The 21912-nt window shown below is 42.2% G+C and overlaps 1 long non-coding RNA gene across 1 annotated transcript in view; it reads left to right on the top strand.

The window, feature by feature from the left end:
• LOC140122558 (uncharacterized) overlaps positions 1–19913 on the top strand; it is a 21337-nt gene extending 1424 nt beyond the window's left edge. The window contains exons 2-3 of the long non-coding RNA XR_011854341.1: positions 6565–6667; positions 19860–19913. This is a non-coding gene — a long non-coding RNA (uncharacterized lncRNA). The remainder of the gene's footprint in view (positions 1–6564; positions 6668–19859) is intronic.
• Positions 19914–21912: the final 1999 nt, after the last annotated feature.

The raw sequence follows: 21912 nt of genomic DNA on the forward strand, positions 1-21912 counted from the left end.
CTATATACTATCTGCTCAGCTCCTTCCGCTCTATAACATGCTGCCTGCAGATAGGACACTACATACAATCTGCTCAGCTCCTCCTGCTCTATAATATGCTATCTGCAGATAGGACACTACATACAATCTGCTCAGCTCCTCCTGCTCTATAATATGCTATCTGCACACAGGTTCAATATGTACAATCTGTTCTGTTCCTGCTTAGTTAGCTGCCTTCTTTATAAACTGACTGGTTCCCTTTAACAACTTAATCTATTTTTTTTTTCTTTCCTTTTTTTTTTGCAGCACTGGATAGCAAGTTCTGCAGTAATATTGGAACTGCAGAGGCAGAATTGCCATGCAAGGGTTTTTTTTAGGAGAGCTTGGTGAAAAAAAGGACAATTCTTTCTAACACTTACATCAGTGTCTGTTCATTGTGATAGCGCAGAGTTAGCTGAATATATTGCATCCAGCATTGTGAATAGGCTCTTTGTGATCAGCTCCTGGGCCTCAATGCAAAATCTGAAACCGGGCCCCCATTACTAAGCGCCATTATAATATTGGTGTCATATTGTGTAGCATAGGTCAAAGGTCTATGGATCCCCTCAGTTTTCATGGCCCGGTTGTGACTGCCACCTTTGCACCATCGCTATTACTAAATCATCTGAGATTTCATGGGCAGTTCAGGGGTGCCTCAGGCATGTTAATCTGATGATCTTACGATGAAAAAAAGTCTTTTTTTATCAATATGTACACAGATGATCTAATGGGTAACTCTCAGGATTCATATCTCACCATCCACTACGGCTTTGAACGTGAGACAGCATCATCAATGTGGGTCTCTCAGTCAAAAATATTGTCAAACTCCATTCTGTATGCACCATGAATATGAAATGAAGTTCATCCATCCATGCATCCCAAAGCCTAGAGGTGGACGTCCACACAAAATATTGGAGTCCATAATTAGGTTAATCAGTTCAGTACTGGCGCGACACTGCAGTGGAGGCGTCTTGTAAGCTTCATAATGGTGAGATCACAGATGTCCATACAAGGACATTGCAACACATATTACACAGGTCTGGAATGATGGCCCGAATAAAGGTCAAGTAGCCTTGTCGTGGGATGTGTTGGCTCCAGCTTAAAAAAAAGTCAATAAACTGGGTTCTAGTAGGTGCAAATGGGTCCCAAACTAAATTGACTTTGTGAATGAGGGTTTACTATTATTATGCCACACTATGCCATAGACAGTCCCTCCGTGAACACCTTAAGGACAGAGGCTTTTCTACAAATCTGACATGCATCACTTTATGTGGTAATAACTTTTGAATGCTGGATGAAGCATTACAATTTCATCACTACAATCGATAGCCATCAGAAAGCTACTGCAAGAATATTGGAAAATTCTCAAAAATGATCCTTACTTGAACAAGACACTCCCAGATGCCCCCATAATAACATTTAGGAAAGCCCAGACTTAAAAACATTATTGCACCGAGTAAACTAAGAAAAATAAAGAACAAAACAACAATTGTGATTGATCTTCTAAAAGGAGCCTTTAACCTCTCCTCACGTACCCTTTCAGATAGTGAGATGTGCCTATTGAGCAAGGGCTTGTCATCTTCCCAGCTGAATGTTCGAATAGATTTGAATTGGTGAAAGAACTTAATCTTTTTGTACAAAATGCTTAAGTGGCACAAATTTCACAAATGTAAAGACTTGAAAGAGAGTCGGGATTTGGGCATTCCCCTTGATCTTCTTTTGCGATTTATAGCATCGGTAATGAGCCTTCCACCAGTGGTCACGGGAAAGGCCTATTTACGAATCTCAAATTTAAAAACAATAGCTTACCGCCATTGTGGGATGCATCACCCATTTGGTCACTGAAGAATTAAGGAACCTCAGAGTCAGCAATAGGATTGAAATCATTTCCAGTGGTGAACAGCTTGCTTTAAGGGCCCTTGAAAGCGAACCCCTAATTACGGTGAAACCCTCCGACATGGGGGATACCAGTCAGTCTAAACACGTGTGAACAACTCGTTAGGAACAATGATACATGTAGGATACTGACAGGTAATCCTACACAGGAATTCCTTTCAAAACTTACACGACTATTAAATGATGCTTTAGCACTAGGACTTATCACCAAATCCGAATACCATTTTCTTTGCCCAAAAACACCTATGGTGGCAACATTCTGCTCATTCCCTAAGGTACACAAGGGCATATACTCTTTGAAAGGGAGACCCAAAGTATCAGGGTGGGTAATCTCATTCAAAATGCCGGAGTGTACCTGGACACTATCTGAATACACTGGATGGAGTCACAATGGAGAAACATTGGTTACTGGCGAGTATTGACATTGAGGCTCTGTATTCCTCAATACCACATGATGAAGGTATCAGGGCAGTGACTCACTTCCTTATGTCAAGAGGCCGCCAGTACCGGGCCCACAGTAAATTGATAATCAGCCTTTTGCACTTGGCCTGACACGCAATTTTTTCCTCTTTTGTGGAAAGTACTACCACCAGCTCAGGGGCATGGCAATGGGTTGGTTTTGTGCCCCCACATATTCTAATTTGCTCCTGGGCTGGTAGGAGAAGACAGTTGAGTTTGGTGATACACCATGTGCAGGTTCTGATGAGATCGCTATGTGGGCCCGGTACATTGATGATATCTTTATCATCAATGGCAGAGCAGTTACCCCATGCCCCTTAGGGGTGGCATCCTTAACGGACAGGACCTGTCTTTATTCAAGGCTCAGGCGAATGACTTACGGGTGCGCTTTAGAAAAAAAGGGTACCCTGACCATATCCTGCGCTCAGCCTATCAGTATGCTTTGAACCAATAACGTAGACAATTACTTAGCCCACAAGCTAAAGAGGAGCCAACCCATGAACCTCCTAGGGCCATTATGACATTAAGTATAGGTGCTGAGCAAGTTCGTAGAATTTTTAAGGAACATTTGCGCATTCTACAGATGGACCCTGACATTCAAGAGGTAATTGACTCTACTCCACTGATCACATATAGGAAAGGCTAATCGCTGAAAGATAGACTTGTACATAGTAATTTCATTACTTACGCTTCTCCTACATGGCTGACAAGTGATTTTAAGGACTGTTACAGAAGTAATGGCTGTGTAGCCTGCCCAGTCCTGACGCTAGGGAAGACATTTACTTCCAACAGATATGGCAGGACTTATCGGATTAAACATTTCATCAATTGTAAATCAGAGGGGGTCATCTACAGGACAGTATTTGAATGTAGCCTCGACTATGTGGGGCAAACCCGACTTGAATTTCGCAGGCGAGTTGGGGAACATTTGAGCAATATTAGACACAACAAGGATACCCCTCTGTCTAGACACATAAATGCCATACACGGCGGTCGGAAAAATGCTGTCAGGTTCAAGGGGACTGACCTAGTGGTCCCACATCAAAGAGGAGGTGACTGGGACAGGGTGATCCTTAAGAGAGAGGCAAAGTGGATTTTTGACCTTGACACTAGGGGTCTAAATGATGCAATTTTCTATATTTGATTTATAAAGTTCTCATTCTCGCCAGAATTATACCATATGCTTTAATTCTGATCCTGTAAACGCCTTTAAATGTCGCCACAAAAAATGTCTGTGCTGTACAGTAATCACTGATGAAGGTACCCACTTCTCTTTACACTGTACAAAGGAAATCTTCCCGATCAGGCAGATAATGACTTGTGATTCATCCTTTTGTAATATATGTAATCAATTGTGTGTGTGGACTACAATATGTGGGCCCAACCACACAATCCTTAAGAACGAGATTTAATGGTCACATATGCAACATCCCCCACCGGGGCCTAGCCTTTTCTTGAGGCCTGGAGACAGCCGGGGCCCGGACTACCGGAGTTGCTGGCGGTTGCGGCCTAGGCACGCTAGTGTCACGGTGCTTGGTATGGGGACCGAAGGGCTGTGCTACAGCCCGGCAGGTCTCCAGCAGGTGGTGTGTGCAAGAAATGATATAAAGGGAGAGGCTGTGGTGCTGGTTCTCCCTGGGGCAGCCCTTAGAGTCTGTAGTATATGTCCCTGAAGGTGGACTGACACCCTGTAGCTCTGTAGTAAGAGCAGGTGCTCCAAGAGATGATGCTCCTCTGTCATAAGCTGGGTCCTGAGAGAGTTAACTCCTCCCCTAACTAAGGGTTTAGTTCCTCCCTAGTCAGGTGGTCTCCTCCTCCAATCACACTCCAGTTACAATAGTGGAACATCATTGGGTAATAACATTAACATTCTTAACCCTTGCCTGTCCAGGCAGAATCTACCGCTGCTCAATTACCTCTATATGTACTGGGTAGTGAAAGGGCTTATTCGCAACTACTCCTCTGCCATGCGCATTGGCAGGGATGTTGCACATACATAAAGCCAAAATTGGATTTTTACAGCAAAGTTTGTCAAAACACCTCCTTATAGTGCACGATCAAGACTTTAACTGCATTAAGATTACCCCCATAGAACAGATTCCCCTTAACATCTCAGATCGTGTCTCAGCTTTAAATAAGAAAGAATCTGATTGGTTCTATAGATTGCGTACTCTTGCCCCAGAGGGACTTAATGAAGCCATAGAGACTGTAGAAAATTAAAAGGAACAAATATGTGGGATGTATATAGGACCTAAATAAATGCAAATATCTGAGATGGATATGAATAAATACAAGCACAAACTATAACAATTACGGAGGCATCTAATATATAATATAAGAAAATATCATCCGACTTTCTAAATGCTTCCGGACAACTTTATTAAAAATCTGTAAAGTCACCATAATAAACAACTAATTGCACTGTAGAATATTACTCCTGATGGGTAATAGAGGATAGGTATGAGTGTACATACATATGGACTTGCTGGCTCATTTTTACCAAGAAATGTCACCTCGTATAGATCGAGACATATAAAATGTCTGGTTTCCGTAGCTCTGTGGTCCTGTTGAGATCGTGGAGTCAGATAGCAACAGGGTTAGTGATCGTGGTTAGTCCTGCATTGCGGATGATGCTTTTTTACATATGATACGTCCTTTTGTCTGAGGTATCTGCTGACTGTGAATATGAATTCAAGGTATATATTTTTGGCTTTTGATCCTTCACGGCAGCTTCATGTTTAGCAATTATTTTTATATATATTTTTATTTTTATATATATCGCTAGAAGTCTGTCTTTTAGGAACTTTATTTAATATATATTTTGTTTCAGTCGCTCAGTATCCAATACGTTCCAATATTCTATATTACCAATATTAGTATAGATCAAGAACTAAAGCTGGGGAAAATAGACAGGTGGATCATCTTATAATGGGATGGTATCATTCCGTGGGACATGCTGATGTACTTCCGTGATCCAAAATGAGGTTCCGTGTAGTTACCGTATTTTTCGGACTATAAGACGCTTCTTACTATAGCACGCACCCCAGATTAAGGCTTCCAAAAAAAGGAAAAATATATTTTACACCAATTAAAATATCCCTGTTGGTCGCACTAAAGCACAGCACACACAGACATACATTTACACACTCAGCTCTGCATCATCCATCCACATACACACTCAGCTCTGCATCATCCATCCACATACACACTCATCACTGCATCATCCATCCACATACACACTCAGCTCTGCATCATCTATCCACATACACACTCAGCACTGCATCATCCATCCACATACACACTCATCTCTGCATCATCCATCCACATACACACTCAGCTTTGCATCATCCATCCACATACACACTCATCCCTGCATCATCCATCCACATGCACACTCAGCCCTGCATCATCCATCCACATACACACTCAGCTCTGCATCATCTATCCACATACACACTCAGTACTGCATCATCCATCCACATACACACTCATCTCTGCATCATCCATCCACATACACAATCAGCCCTGCATCATCCATCCACATACACACTCAGCTCAGCTATACACACAGAACCCCCCCCCCACATACACACACACATACACACACACACATATATATACACACACATATATACACACACGCACACACACACACACACACACTTCCCCCATTCCTCTTTTTCTAACCCTGTCCCAGGGCAGCATGGCAGTATGAGATCTGTGGTGATGTAAGAAGCATGTGATCAGTCACATGATTCTGACATCACCGCAGGTCCTGTACCTTTAGGACATGGGGAGAGCAGGTGCAGGAGCAGGAGAGCAGGTGCAGAGATCAGGTGCAGCTCTGTATCAGGGCATCACCCGATCTCCATTACAGTGGTCAGGAGGGTCTGACAGTGCTGGATCCTCCTGACCTCCGGTCTATAAGACGCAGGGACTTTTTAGCAAGATTTTTTCTTGCTAAAAAGTGCGTTTTATAGTCCAGAAAATACGGTATATAAAGTGAACACATAATGAACTCTATTATTCAGTGTTTTTATTATTTATTATACATATAGTCCTAACCTGACGAAGCCACTGTTACAGTGCCGAAACACATAGTTTTTTTATTATCATAGAAATAAGGACGGGCAAATTATTTGCCTTTGTGGATTTTCTCAACTTGCTTATATCCTACAACCTTCAACCTAGGGGATTCGTTCTTGGACGCTGACACCCGAGGCTTCTTTGGTCCACTGCATGCTGCTCTTCCGAATGCAACATATATTAAACACCTACAAATCAAGAAACCAAGGCGAGCAATTTACCTTTTCATATATTTGTGGTCTTAATATCTACACTTTGGTTTTTGCGCTCTGTCCTCCTGAGACAACTGTCCATATCGATTACTTTAACCGCATGATGATGTAGATTGTCCGAATGCCACAAGAGCTGGCTAATCATGACAACTTATCTCGTCTTCTGTCTTCAAGTGTGGACACTCCCTTAGACGTTTACTTATACGTTTAATTACCAAAACTTCCAAATAGCGAATTGTATTTTTTTTTTACAACTGTTTGATGAGAAACATCATTACTCTCTTTTACAATCAGACATTACACAATGTAATTTCTGGATTTTAGTTCTTCTGATCTTGGCAATAAAACAGTTCACTGGACTGGGTGTTATAGGATAGACAACTTTATGTGATTCCTGTTTTGTTTGGAAGCAATGGCTATTCTTTGAAGGTTTGGATATAACAGCTTCAGGTGATGAGGCAGGCAGGTTTTTCATGACTATTTATAAGAAATGCAGCGTGCCCACCAGGGCCTAAATGGAGTTAATAGTACAGGAGGCGATTGGCTGGATGACTAAGGCCTAGATCAGTGATGGATAACCTTTTAGAGCCTGAGTGCCCAAACTTCAACCAAAAGCCACTTATTTATTGCAAAGTGCCAGCAGTAATTTATTTCTCCTTGTTCTTTGACAACTTTCAAGCATTCAGCCTCCTAAGGACACAAACCCAGTTGAAAGGAGGAGGGAAAATTTGTCTATCATTGTAGGAAGATTCTTTGAGTCCTCTTGATGTATCCCGCTGTGAATATGCAGCGACAGGGCTATCATACGCTGGCCCATAAGCTCCATCCCTCAGATGGGTTTTAAACAGGGAAGCTGGAATAGCCTGCAGGACTGACAAGAATGCAGATCAAGACCCAGTTCCTGACTATTTTTATACTTCTTGTATGTCCAGTTCTGTAGCTCACAGAACCACAGATCTGGAATATGAGATTCTTATCTTTAATATGACCCATTATCATTAGGCGGATACTTGAGAACAGTTCTATGTCTATTTTTGGAGCTCCACTGGCCATTAGATTCAAGTGGCTCATAAGAACCATAAATGTTTTTGTTCCAAAAAGTCCCAAATTTTTCAAAATTCATGAAAAGTCCCAGCACAGGAGGCTGGAGGAACCATGAGACTTTTTGCATAAGTCCTAAGTCATGAATCTGGCTTTGCACGACTAGGAGTAGTTCTATGTTTACGCCAGTATAATGAAAGGCCTAAATAGCCCTGTGAGACTTTTTAGCAGTAAATAGTCCAAAAAAATAACAACTTAATGCTACTCTTTTTGAGACAATCTAGCAGAGACTGCTTGTAGTTTAGCGGGGTAAAACCTGGTGACATTTTAGAAATGTACTATCTTTGTAGCTTGTGATATTCTCTCTTTGAAGATCACATACCTCGTCATTTCTAGCAATTTTTATGTCCCGCCTGTTACCGAGCAGGAAACCCACTTTATAAGCAATGATTGTACATGACGCACAAGCAATAACACTCTCAGAATTTATGGATACATCAGAAATGACAGGAATCCCCTGAGCATCTGCCTCCACTGCAAGGTTCTACTTAGAGCACAGTAGTCGAGTCTCTCCACACTATACACAGCACTGATATGTCACTTTTCTGAGCACATTCTGAAATGTCCTGGCTTGTACAATATATCAGATGCATTGCCTGTGGCAAACCTGACTTTCCAGTGGGTAAAAAAAAGGAAAAAACTTTGAGTCGCCATGTCAAATATGAGAAAAAAAAATCTGTTTCCCGGAGGCTGAATAAAAACTAATTGTTGTAATTACAACTGTTCTAGAACTGAGAAGAGAATCCCAGCCCTTTACAATATTAAACAACATTATGAAATGTTGGGACAATTGTTCAATATCGATTTTCTGTCGCTTCCCCGCTGAAGTCCGCCGGAGTTCACCTTCTTCTTCCCGGTGCTTCTAAGTGCATGTCTTGCGACACAAGTTGAATTTTAAATCCCACATGTAGTCCGAATATGTTGGGTTGTCCGGCGGCCACGCCCCTCGATTTGCGTCGCATGAAATCCAATCGAGTGCACCAAAAACCCTGTTAAATGAGGTGCACATCGGAAATAGGACCCTTAGTAGATGAGCCCCAATGGGTCCATGACTATGGTAACACCCAGTCGTCAGTTTATTGATCAATTTTTAAAAACAACCCAAAAGCAGCAAAATGCAGAGTTCTAAGAAAAGATGTTCAAGAGTTGACATTTCATGGGGAATACAAGTATTTACTGTGCTATAATAGACATGTCAGGAGAGGTGACTTGGGTTTCTCTGTTATACAATCTGGAATTCTATTTGGAATGCCCTTCTGCATTTGTTATCTGAAGATTATGATTTCAACCGCACCAAAGAAACAATTGTAGTTTCCGGAACGGGGAGACTTGGTTGGTTCAAGAGCTGATATTTATAGACTACTAAAGCAAACACGGTCGGGGAGGTTAACTGCATCGGTTGTATTCCTTGTAAAATAGCTTGTGTCTTATGTCATAGGTATGTGTAAAATCTCAACTTACCAGAAGAGCTGTTTATCCAGAAGTGCCTGTAACATATTTGTAGTCCATGTAATGGGTCATTATGCGAGTTCATGGCGAGTTTAAGTTGAGTCTGCTTTCTAACCACAGCTATTTATACCAAGTGGGGCACTGCCAAGACAGATAACGCAAGTATATTCCCAAAGTATAAGTAACTTTCTTGGCTTTCAGTTTCAGAAATCTGTTGCAGCCATCTGTCGGCTGTATGGGTGTAAAAGTATGGGCTACATCATTATGTACATATCAGTATAGTAATGGGGGATAGTAATAGGATAAATGGACACATTGGGGCACATTTACTTACCCATCCCGTTGCGATCCCCGCTGTGCGTTCTCCAACGAGGATTCGGGTCTGCCGTGATTCACTAAGATCGTGCGTCCAATTTCCTGCATGTGTCGCTTGCCCCGCTGAGGTCCACCGGAGTTCACTTTCTTCTTCCCGGTGCATTTCGTTTTTATATTCCGTGGTTTGTCCGAATCAGTCGGGTTGTCTGACATCCACGCCCCCCGATTTGAGTCGCATGCAAGCCATCGCCGATGCACCACAATCTGATTGCGTGCGGCAAAAACCCGGGGCAATTTAGGTCAAAACGGTAAAAAGTCTGGAAACCCGACGAAAATGTGGCGTTTGGACCCTTAGTAAATGCGCCCCATAGGGGAGATTCAGCAGAAGTGTACAAGAGCAAAACTGTTGAAGTTGTTCATGGCAACCAATCAGAGTTCAGCTTTCATTTTAAAAAACTACTGTAGGAAAATAAAAGCTGATCAGTTTTTCTCTCAGACACCTCTGATAAATCTCCCCGAAAGATTGTATTGATATAAATGGGTGAGATTTATCAGAGGTGTCAGAGAGCAAACTTGTTTTTGTTGCTCATGAAAACCATTCAGAGCTCAGATCTCATTTTTCCACAGCAGTTTATAAAATGAAAGCTGAGCTCTGATTGGTTGCCACGAGCAACTGGAACAGTTTTGCTTTTAGACACTTCTGACACTTCTGATAAATCTCCCCCAATCGGAATTTTCAATTTTTCTGCGCCATGTCAGTGAAATAATAGCAAATGCTAGCACTTTCTTTCCCCCCTTCCGCCACCTTCACGCCAGTGGAGCGCGGAGAGGTGTGAAGGGTGGGCGCGGCCAGGCCCTGCGCATAAATAAACGCAGCCAATGAATTTTTATATATGAAAATTCATTGGCTTCAGCGAATGCGCAGGCAAATCTGCAGGCAAGCGGGCAAATTTTCACATGCCAAAATTCATTGGCTGCATTTATTTATACGTAGGGTTAGGTGTAGAGATATACGCTGCGCATGACCCTGTCGGATACCTCTTGAAGTATCCGCATGCGCCAGAGCATTGGCGGGCTATGATACAGCGGCACACAAGCGCCGCCTTATGAGATATAACCACCATTGTATCTATAAATTCCTGCCACTTCTGCCAATCAGCTTTTTCTTGACTACGTTTGAGACCCGGACTACACATTTAGAGGAGCCATAAACACAGACCTGTTCCCAGTGTAATGGCTAATTCAGCCACTAGGGAACAGAGCAATCTCTGTGGTAGGTCTGGCATCGGAGACTGCAGCAAACAGCTGATGAGTGCATTGACTATTGACCACTGGCGTAACTCAGAGAGACAGAGCCTCCTAGCAGGCTACTGCATGGGGCCCCCCTTCCCACTTATCAGTACATATTAGTATACTCACGCATGCGAGTTACAATCACATATAAATCCACTCATGTGCATATACACACACATACAGTGCCATATGCAACATGCTCACATACAGTGTATACAGACACCGTATATACATCACAGATACTGCATATATACATCACAGTATATGTTATATACATATTATGCTGGACAATGTGCAGTGCAATATAGATATAATGGTGCACATCCTCCATTCTTTATTGTGTCAGGTTGGATGACGGGGCCCCCTCACACTGCGGGGCCCCATAGCGGCTGCTATGGCTGCTACCGCTGTAGTTACGCCCCTGCTATTGACCTTTAATATTACATATCCATTGTCATATTACATATCACATGGCCCATTATGAAATGTGTGTTAGTGGAGCCCTATGTATAATGATAGTGTCCAGTAATCACATCTCTCTGTAACGAGAACTGGGCCCTGTTAATGGTGACTTGCTTGTACTTTTCTTGCTATTTATGTGTGCCAGCACCATAATGACAAAATGATGACTGGTGATATTGCATGTATAAAATTTTTTTATTAATTTTGGTATTGAGTAAGTACCTATAGCACGTCACACTGTTTGGTTGTACATAGTATGGCTAAATGATGATGCAACAACAAAAAAAAAGAAACAGAGCGCTCTAGTGCAGTATTGCTTGATATGGTGTGAACAGTGACTGAAAACGGTTCGCCTCGTTGGGTTGTGCAGTGACCACCACTCTCCGAATTAGCTTTTTAAGTGACAGTAGATCATTCGGCAGCCAGTTTCGATCCCAACATCAAATGGATAGTCGGATCAGTATGAATATGAAGAGGATAGACCACAATAGACGGTATGAGGCGCTCAGGGAATTCTTGACAATTGGATGAAGCGACTTTAGACAATCATTGTTTATTTCATAGTCCACAGATACAGTATAAGGTTACCTTTCAAAAATAAGAGTTGCATGTCCCCTCCGGATACTTCCTCAGGTTCAGGTTCCCTGGTGAATTGGGTCTGTAAAATAAACTTGTTTTTCCTCTGATGTCACATCCTGGTCTACAAAAGTTTGGGAACTACCAGCTACCATGGGGCAGTGTCCATGTCACAATGACCTTTGGGTCATGTTGAGCTAAAACTCTTCCAAAAACTATTTCTTGCTCCATCATATATTCTCCGATATAACTTTTCCTTATGTTTTATGTGTATTATATAAAGTAGATGTCTTTTTTCCTTCTATGGATATGTTCTTTCTACCATTTGTAATACCATGGCCAAAACATCTCATAGATAACATATGTCTCATTAGACCTCCTGTTGAGATCACTTTTAAACGCCAAACACTAAATCATATTCAGCTTTCAATATCCGACAGCCATGTATTTACAGAAAGTTGTGATTACCAAAAACTTAAAGGGGTATTCCAGATATTGTAATTCATCTTATTCTTAGTACAATAATCAATATCAGGAAGGTGGGTGTCCAACATCCGGATCTTTCACCAATTTGCTGTTTCAAGAGACCACAGTGTTCTACGGAGAGCTGCAACTTCTTAACAGTACAACGCCATACATTGTACAGTGGTTGTACTTGGTATTGCAGCTCAAAGCCATTCACTTGACAGGTCATGTGTCCAATTATTGTGATGTCATTGGTCTGTGAAGAGGAAGCGTTAGGGACGAGGTGCCAGGTTACTATAATGACCACATATCTATATAGCCTTATGTATAGACCACAAGTGTAAAATCCCAGAAGATCCTTTTAAGCCCTATATACATGTTAGATCTGTACCAGACAATCCAATCCTCTGGCCATCTAATGTGTATAAAGGGGGAGCTCTAAACTCCTTATTGATGCAAATGTTTGGGCGGCAATAGATCAGGCAGATGGATTTCTTCTCCCCAATCCACAAATCTGAGCCTTTGTAAAAGGAAGTCTAGCGAGATAGTGATCTTATGTGTATGGGTAGTATGGTAAGCGCAAATAATAATAATACAAGAAAAGTCAAATTTTCTTGCCAGGATTTTTATTTGAATCATATGATATCAACCGTTGTGCAGAAACATTTTTACAATTTTCTATAAATATTCTCAATAGTCCTAAAGCTGCGTCTCATCTGAAAACTCTAAATTACTGTATTACTTTGGTATTTTGAGTGGTTTATGCCAACTTTATGAATGTCATTGAAAACTGGATTAAAAGAGTATTTATTAATTTTCTTTAATATATTTTATGTGCATTTAATATGTTCTGCAAAAGCAGCTAAAAATAAAACACACATGGGATAAATCAAACATTGATTCTAGCTGTCCTAGTCAAACGTGGACAAAACAACATCAGAATCCATCATGATAAATCAGGGACACTTACTCATGGATCCAGGTACTGGGACTGTGGTAATCTTCTTATAGTTTTTACCCATGGCCTCCTTCCTTCTAAAATCAACATTAGAAATTATGCTAATGAGCCAGAAGGATTGTGGGGGCGTTATCAGAGCCCCTCCGTGCTGAAACTTTATAGGTAGTTACACTGTCTCCCCCTCCTCTTGCTCACTCAGCACTTCCCCTTTTGCCTGATGTAATAGCATGGCGGCAACAGGGAGTTTTAGCACACAGTGGAAGGGGGAAGTGCTTCTGCATGCTGTAACTGCCTGTGAAGCTTAAGCACAGAGAGGCTCTGGTAACACTTCTCAGAGTTTAGCATAATTTTAAAAGATGATTTTAGAAGCAAGGAGGTTATCACAGTCACGGTGCATGGATCTATGAATCATGCTTAATAATGATGGTGGATGATGGTGGATGGTGAAGCTTTATGACATGGCGCATTATCCTGCTGAAAGTAGCCATCAGATGTTACAGGGTACATTGTGGTCATAAAGGGATGGACATGGTCAGCAACAATACTCAGGTAGGCTGTGGCGTTGCAACGATGCTCAATTGGTTCCAAGGGGCCCAAAGAGTGCCAAGAAAATATTCCCCACACCATGACACCACCACCAACAGCCTGAACCGTTGATACAAGGCAGGATGGATCCAAATTCTGACCCTACCATCCGAATGTCGCAGCAGAAATCGAGACCAACATTTTTCCAATCTTCTACTGTCCAATTTCGATGAGCTTGAGCAAATTGTAGCCTCAGTTTCCTGTTCTTAGCTGAAAGGAGTGGCACCCGGTGTGGTCTTCTGCTGCTGTAGCCAATCTGCCTCAAAGTTCGACGTACTGTGCGTTTAGAGATGCTCTTCTGCCTACCTTGGTTGTAACGGGTGGCAATTTGAGTCACTGTTGCCTTTCTATCAGCTCGAACCAGTCTGCCCATTCTCCTCTGACCTCTGGCATCAACAAGGCATTTCCGCCCACAGAACTGCCGCTCACTGGATGTTTTTTCTTTTTCGGACCATTCTCTGTAAACCCTAGAGATGGTTGTGCATGAAAATCCCAGTAGATCAGCAGTTTCTGAAATACTCAGACCAGCCCTTCTGGCACCAACAACCATGCCACGTTCAAAGGCCTCAAATCACCTTTCTTCCCCATACTGATGCTCGGTTTGAACTGCAGGAGATTGTCTTGACCATGTCTACATGCCTAAATGCACCGAGTTGCCGCCATGTGATTGGCTGATTAGAAATTAAGTGTTAACGAGCAGTTGGACAGGTGTACCTAATAAAGTGGCCGGTGAGTGTACAAATACTATTGCCACCAGCCTATTGGCTAAATCATCTATTTCCTGTTTAATTAAATGGGTTGGGCCAAGTGAATAAGTTATCATCTATCTACAGTATAGGCCATAACTTGCTAATCAGGAAACTTATTTTCATATTTTCCCAGAATCCCCTAGTTGAGCGTCAATGGCTATAAGTCTCCACATTAATTGACAGTCTCCATAAGGATAACTCTTACTTCCCAACCCTAATCAGGTCCAATAGGACCACCCACTGATCATAAGAACAAGGGAGGAGTGTTTTCTATTTCACATATTAAGTTGGCCTAGCCCTTTTTTTTTGGTTTAACTATATTTTTATTATTTTCCACATAGTTACATAAATGTTACAAACATTTGTGAAACATGAACCATTTACAATAACTTTGTAATTCTTATATATTGTATTCTTTATAAAGAATGTCTAGACTATTATACAAACTTTTACACCTTTGGTGTCACCCCTCATCCTCATTGTTCCAATATAACTGTTTGTACTTTATAATGTAATATAATATTTGTATATGTCCCCTATGATTTGAAAAGTGCTACAGAATATGATGGCGCCATATAAATAAAGATGATTATTATAATGGTTTTTACTTTAACAGGACCAACAAATACTGATCCTATTGTGATGTAGTGTTTTATACTGCAATCACAAGGTTAACTTTTATTTGAATGTTTACCAAAAAAAAAATTACAAGTAACACCTGGTTTTCTTTCCTTGTTTAATCATAAATAATTGACTAATATATATGAGTCATGGGGTAATCCTGCCTGGCTTTAGATACGTGTCACACCGTGCAGTGCCAGCCTTATAAATCTTATTTCCTGGTAATGTTAGGCTTATCTGCAGGATCCAGGTAACAGACATATGAAACCACACGTCTGTTACCAAATATATTTGTAATGCTACATCCTCTCCATCCACAGCACAATGGACCATTCTTTTCTATGCAGCATAAAAGACAGACAATTATAGTACAAATGAGCCCATTAAACATGTGTAAGGCCAATGAAGCGTATGGATATGCTCTATATTGCAGAAATTGCAGCTGTCCAGAAGCATAACATGAATTGTAGATACTGTAACATGACCCCCACTTACCAGGTGCCATTTACAATACTTAGGTGGCAGAGAAAACTGAATGCAAAAGCATCTTCTCTACCGCGTAATGGGACATATCCTCCCAAGCCACAAGCACACAGGTGATATATAGTTCCAGTGATATTTTTTTCTTTTTAGAGCCTTCACTAATCATGATATGATTTTATACTGTATTCTTATACCATATATTCTTCTCTACTTACTGTGATACTGACTGTTGCATGAACCTTTTGACTATTCTACTGCCTTACGATTTTATACCCCGCCATCATCTAGGTTTTTGACCCCATTTACCTGACCTTTGCTGTTTTGTCTTGTCCTTCTTGTTTGTCTGTCTTACTGTTTTGTGCACTTATCCAGGATAAGGACCTCCATATAGTTGTCAATTACGGTTAAGCACAGGGCCAGCAAGTAAGCAGGGACAGAGGTTGTGGGAACCGCAAGGCAAAGCAAAAACAGAACGTTTTGTGGTTCAACAAGATCCAGTAAATGGTTCTAAATCCTAGCCACAGGCCAGGGTTCTAAATCCTACCCCTGGGAGTCAGGGGTAGCAAATACATCTGGGTCTGCCCTGAAAAGGTGTCCCGAAACCCCAAATAAAAATATGCTGTGCTGGGGCAAAGAGCTTAAGACTAGTGATCAAAAGGTCTTACTGTCCTCAAAATGGTAGCGATGAAAACATCAGCTTAACTCACAAAAATAAAGCCTATCACAGCTCCATACCCCAAAAGTCTGAAAAAGTTATTAGCATCAGAAGAAGACACACTGGCCCACATTTACTAAACCGCTTGCGCCAGTTTTCTATCTGACTTTGCAATGAAAACAACGTGCAAGCAGTTTTGTGTAGCGGCTGCTCTGTGTCCGACAAGACACTGCTTAGTCGGAGTTTGTGTCAACACCACAATTCTGCAGCATGATTTTAAAAAATGGTGGACACTTGCAGAGCAGTGCGGGTTGGGAGGGGCAGAGTTTTGATGAATCTGGCGCCCCCTGCAAACTCCACAGGCAAACTGCACAGACTGCACTAGTTTTGATAATTGCATTTTTGTAAAAAATGTATTAAAACACTATAAAACCTAGAGAAATTTGGAATCATAGTAATCGTACCAAGACAAAGAATAAAGTAGACGTATCAAGTCTTAAGGTACACCTGTCTACGCCAATCTGAAGCCAGGAGCTGGAAGAGGAGCCATTGGGATTGGAGTATAGTTAAGGGCTTTGCTGGTGTACAAAATGAAATAATTGAATTTCTATATTTTCCTATCTGGTGGTAAAACTGTAGATTCAGGCAGCGGAAATAAGTAAGGAAGAAACAGTATAAGACCAATCAAAATGTAAAATTAAAGAACAACTGTAAAGTATAAAAACTTTTGAACTCTGCACTAAGCTGAAATAAGTAATTTTCTAATTTACACTCCTTAGCGAACTGCAGCCATTTGCCTGTTAGCAGGGCTTTTACCTTGTCCCCCTGGCTGCCTTTGTTCGGTTAGTTGCCATGGGAGTCCGTATCTAGATGCTGGAGAAGGGAGGAGAGTGGGAGGGGCACTAGCAGAGGTGCACGCTCCTGGGCTGTATCTGCTAGGTGCAGAAGAATATCAGTCCTGATAATTGCTGGCAACTCCAGACTTCAGACTCCAGAACCCAGAGTGATGTCACAAGCATATGACTGATCACATGCTTCAGGTCATCCAAGTAGAAGGAGGAAGTCTTTGTACATTACCACTTGAATGGTATGTAACAGAGCTGGGTGTGTTTGAAAATTTCAATGTAGCAGAAATGTGTATGTATGAAAGTTTGAATGCACAAATAAAGATAGAACCACAGGGGTGGTCTGCAGATAGAGGGCAGCTTCCTAGAGTATAATGGCCAAAAAAAGTAAAAAAAAAAATCAGTGATTGAATATAAAACCAGTCTTTTAGGGAGAGGTCCTCTCAGAGAGGTGATCTTTTGGAGAGGTTTCACTGTGATGATGCCATGTGTTCATCTTTTTATGTGGGCATTTTATGGTGTAGGTGGACATGTTTTTTTCTTATCATTTTATTGTAGTGTAGTAGATTATTGTATGATGCAGAGCTCCAGTGCTCTATGTCTTCCCTGCCTTGCTGTGCACTTGATATTTGCACAAGCAGGAACACTGATTCTGTGTCCTTATTGGCTGGGCTTTTTGTGCACGTTCACGTGAATGCCCGCAGTGCTCTGGCCTCTCTGTCCTTAGCTGTTGTCACAACCAGGAAATCCCGCCCACTTCAGGAAAAGCTGAGAGGATTTTACAGACAGCCTAATATAGCTATTAGCCCTATATCTCAGGATAGGAAGAAGCTAGAAGCACGATACAGGTAACGTTGGATATTGTTGTCAAAAACTGTTTCTTTAAAAAAAAAATTCAAGTAACTTTACAGTTATGCTAAAAAATGAAAATGGGAAAATGAATATGTACAAGATTTAACTAGATGTTATAGTAAGCTAAAAAGATACAAGAATACATTGTACTTAAAAAACTGAAGTGTTTGCCTGCTTAGAATTTTAAGGTGTAATGGGAGGTGGATGGAATGCAACACAACTTATTCCCCTCATGTTGACCAATCTCAGTTATACTGGGACATTGTTAAAATCTTCCTCAGAGGTCGTATTACAGGCTATACAATAATGATGAAAAAGGCAGTGCCCAGAAAAGTCAGGGAATGCAGTGAGACATTTCATAGTGCTTCTACTACTTACCAACTTTCCCCTATTATTACCTCTAAACTGTTTTGTCAGTTAGGCCTGTTCCACACTTGCAACGCAAGCTGCCGGGAACGCACGGCCCGAACGCTGCACACCGGGAGTGAACTGACATGCTGAGTTCACTCCCGCGGTGCAGTGTTCGGGCCGTGCGTTCCCGGCAGCTTGCGTTGCGAGTGTGATGCGAGTTCATCGCATCACACTCGCAAGTGTGGAACGGGCCTAAGATAAAAGTAATTATGACCATTGGTTACAGTGTAAATAATCCTTCTAATACACACAAATGGAAGCTACACTGCAGAGTTATGGAGACAAAGAACTTCTTGCTCATTTCGCGAAGGGGAAGCAACCTTCCTCAACGATATTTACCCTCAGAGATGATGAGGGGATTCTGAAACATCTCCCTTGTTATCTAGCCCACCCCCCTAGTTACACTCACTGAAATTACCCTCTTTGACTGACAAAGAGAGACAACTGCTAATCTCACCCATTATGCCAAAGGAGATTGCTTCTGTCATAAGAGACTTGCCACCTCCAAGTATCCTGGCTGCAATGGATTTCCTGCAAATACTGAAAAGTCCTTTGGGACCAGGCTTCTCTGCTAATGATGTGTGTTTTTAATACTTACCTTTCTAGGGCCCCTCTTCCTCCTTATTTGAACACAGCTTACATTAGTGGCCTCCTAAAGACCAATATCTCTACTTAATGTGGACTTTAAATACTAGCAAAAATAATGGCCAACAGGTGAGCAAAGATCTTACCCCGTTTGGTTCACCCCTTTCAAGTGGGATTTTTGAAAGGGCATGCAGAGGTCACAAATATTCAAAAAGTAATAATGGTCCAAGATGCCATAAAAGATCTGCCTGGAGCTTGGACTTGCAGTTGCGACTTGGACACGCAGGAAACTTTTAGGTTTCCCTTTCCTGGCAAGTAAACATCTAACTTTGTTGGACCACTTAGAGTTCAATCAAGGACGAGACAATACCCTTTTAGGCAGTGGCGAGCAAAGGCATTAGCACAGTGGGTAACCTCCTACACCCTGACGAGCCTAGATTTCTCACATTCCAGGAACAGGCTTCCAAGTTTGGGTTATCTTCTGGACATTTATTGGCATATGGCCAGGTTAAGAGTTTCCTGCTGGACATGCAGAGAAAAACGAGGGTCTGTCGCTCCAGGGTGTAACTACTACTCGGTGAAGTCTTGTGCAGCCTCACTGACATCAGCTGGATGTGCAAATTGTAATCACAAATGTTTTGTTTATTTTCTCCTGTTTCCTATATGAAAAATTTATAAAAATGAGTTGACCAAAAAATGGACAGTGCTCTGGAAACTTGGTGTGATAGTGTTCTATGGGTTTGTATTGAAGTTACTAAGATTTTTGTATTGCTAAATCTGCAGGGATATATCGGGACTGGAAGAAGCTGACATGGTAACCAGATAGTAGAAGAATAAAAAGAGAAATCATCTAATCAAATCATCATCTATCACCAATCTATGTTGTAAAATTGGTTCTGGCACTGTATCTATGTGGTAAGAATGGATTTGTTTAGTTATGTTACAGTTACTGTGTGGCAAGTTTTGTTATATTACTGTTTTATGCATTTGAGGCAAAAAGAGGGCACTTTCTAAGAAATGGGGGATTAAACATAATCATAGATTGATGCTACTATAAAGGGGTCAGTCACCCTAAAATATGGCATATAACCTACATTAGGACACAACCTAAGGCCTCATGCACACAAAGGCTCTTTAGTGCTGTGAGCCATTTTTTTAGCTAGCCACATTACTTTTTATGGGCTCATGCACATAGCCATGGATTCCACGGTCCAATGCATGAACTGACTGCTTGAGCCATAAAAGTAGAGCAGGTCCTAACTTGCTGATGACAGACAGGCTGGAAAAAATGGGCATCCTCTGTCTTTTATAACAAGTAGCACTATAAAACACTGAAATGGGGAGAGAGGTGAGTAGGATTCAATGCCCAGAGGCCCAGAGGACTCTAGTTATGCCACGGATGCCCCCTGTCTATGGTGATGGTAGAACTACCTCTTCTTTAGGTGTAGAGGATGCCCCCAGTCTATGATGATGGTAGAATCGCCTCTCCTCTAGGTGTAATAGATGCCCCCTTTCTATGGTGATGGTGGAATTGCCTCTCCTCTAGGTGTACAGGATGTCCCCTGTCTATGGTAATGGTAGAACTGCTTCCTCTCTAGGTGTAGAGGATGCCCCCTGTCTATGGTGATGGTAGAACCTCCTTTCCTATAGGTGTAGAGGATGCCCCCTGTCTATGCTGATGGTAGGATTGCCACTCCTCTAGGTATAGATGATGCCCCCTGTCTATGTTGATGGTAAAATCGCCTCTCCTCTAGGTGTAGAGGATGCCCCCTGTCTATGGTGATGGTAGAATCGCCTCTCCTCTGGGTGTAGAGGATGCCCCCGGTCTATGCTGATGGTAGAACCTCCTCTCCTCTAGGTGTAGAGGATGCCCCCTGTCTATGGTGATGGTAGAACTACCTCTCCTCTAGGTGTAGAGGACGCCCCTGTATTTGGTGATGGTAGAACCACCTTTCCTCTAGGTGTAGAGGACGCCCCTGTATTTGGTGATGGTAGAACCTCCTCTCCTCTAGGTGTAGAGGATGCCCCCTGTCTATGGTGATGGTAGAACCTCTTCTCCTCTAGGTGTAGAGGATGCCCCCTGTCTATGGTGATGGTAGAACTGCCCTTCCCTCTAGTCATAGAGGATGCCTCCTGTCCATGGTGATGGTAGAACTACCTCTCCTCTAGGTGTAGAGGACGCCCATGTATTTGGTGATGGTAGAACCACCTCTCCTCTAGGTGTAGAGGATGCCCCTGTATTTGGTGATGGTAGAACCACCACAGCTCAAGGCATAGAAGATGCCCCCTGTCTATGGTGATGATAGAATTTCCTCTACTTAAGGTGTAGTGGATGCCCCCTGTCTATGGTGACGTTACAATCACCCCTCCTCTAGACATAGAGGAAGCCCCCTGTCCATGGTGATGGAAGAACCACCACAGCTCTAGGCATAGAGGATGTCCCCTGTCTATGGTGACGGTACAATCGCTCCTCCTCTAGGCGCTGCCTCTCTATAGTGATGGCAAAACCGACACGGCACAGTATGTGATTAAAAGAACGACTTTGGCCATCGGTTTGGCCAGCGGTTCAGGTGTATCTCAATATTGATTTCAGCTGAAGAATAAACCTCAAACTGCAGACATTCAGCCATGGCTTTTGATACCTGCGATGAGCCACCTCTTGCTATCAATGACTTCATATGGGGAGGCTGTGATAGCGTGAGTCAGCCACACTGAGAAGCAGAGCTCATGTTCATATCACAGGGCGTTTCTCGGGAATGAGGGAGACATTTCCCAGCCATGCCCAGAGAAGGTCCTACAGGCCGCTACAGATCCAGACAGCTGTTGACATAGGTGT

Source organism: Engystomops pustulosus, chromosome 3 (genome assembly GCF_040894005.1).
Source record: "Engystomops pustulosus chromosome 3, aEngPut4.maternal, whole genome shotgun sequence".
Taxonomy (NCBI): Eukaryota; Metazoa; Chordata; class Amphibia; order Anura; family Leptodactylidae; genus Engystomops; species Engystomops pustulosus.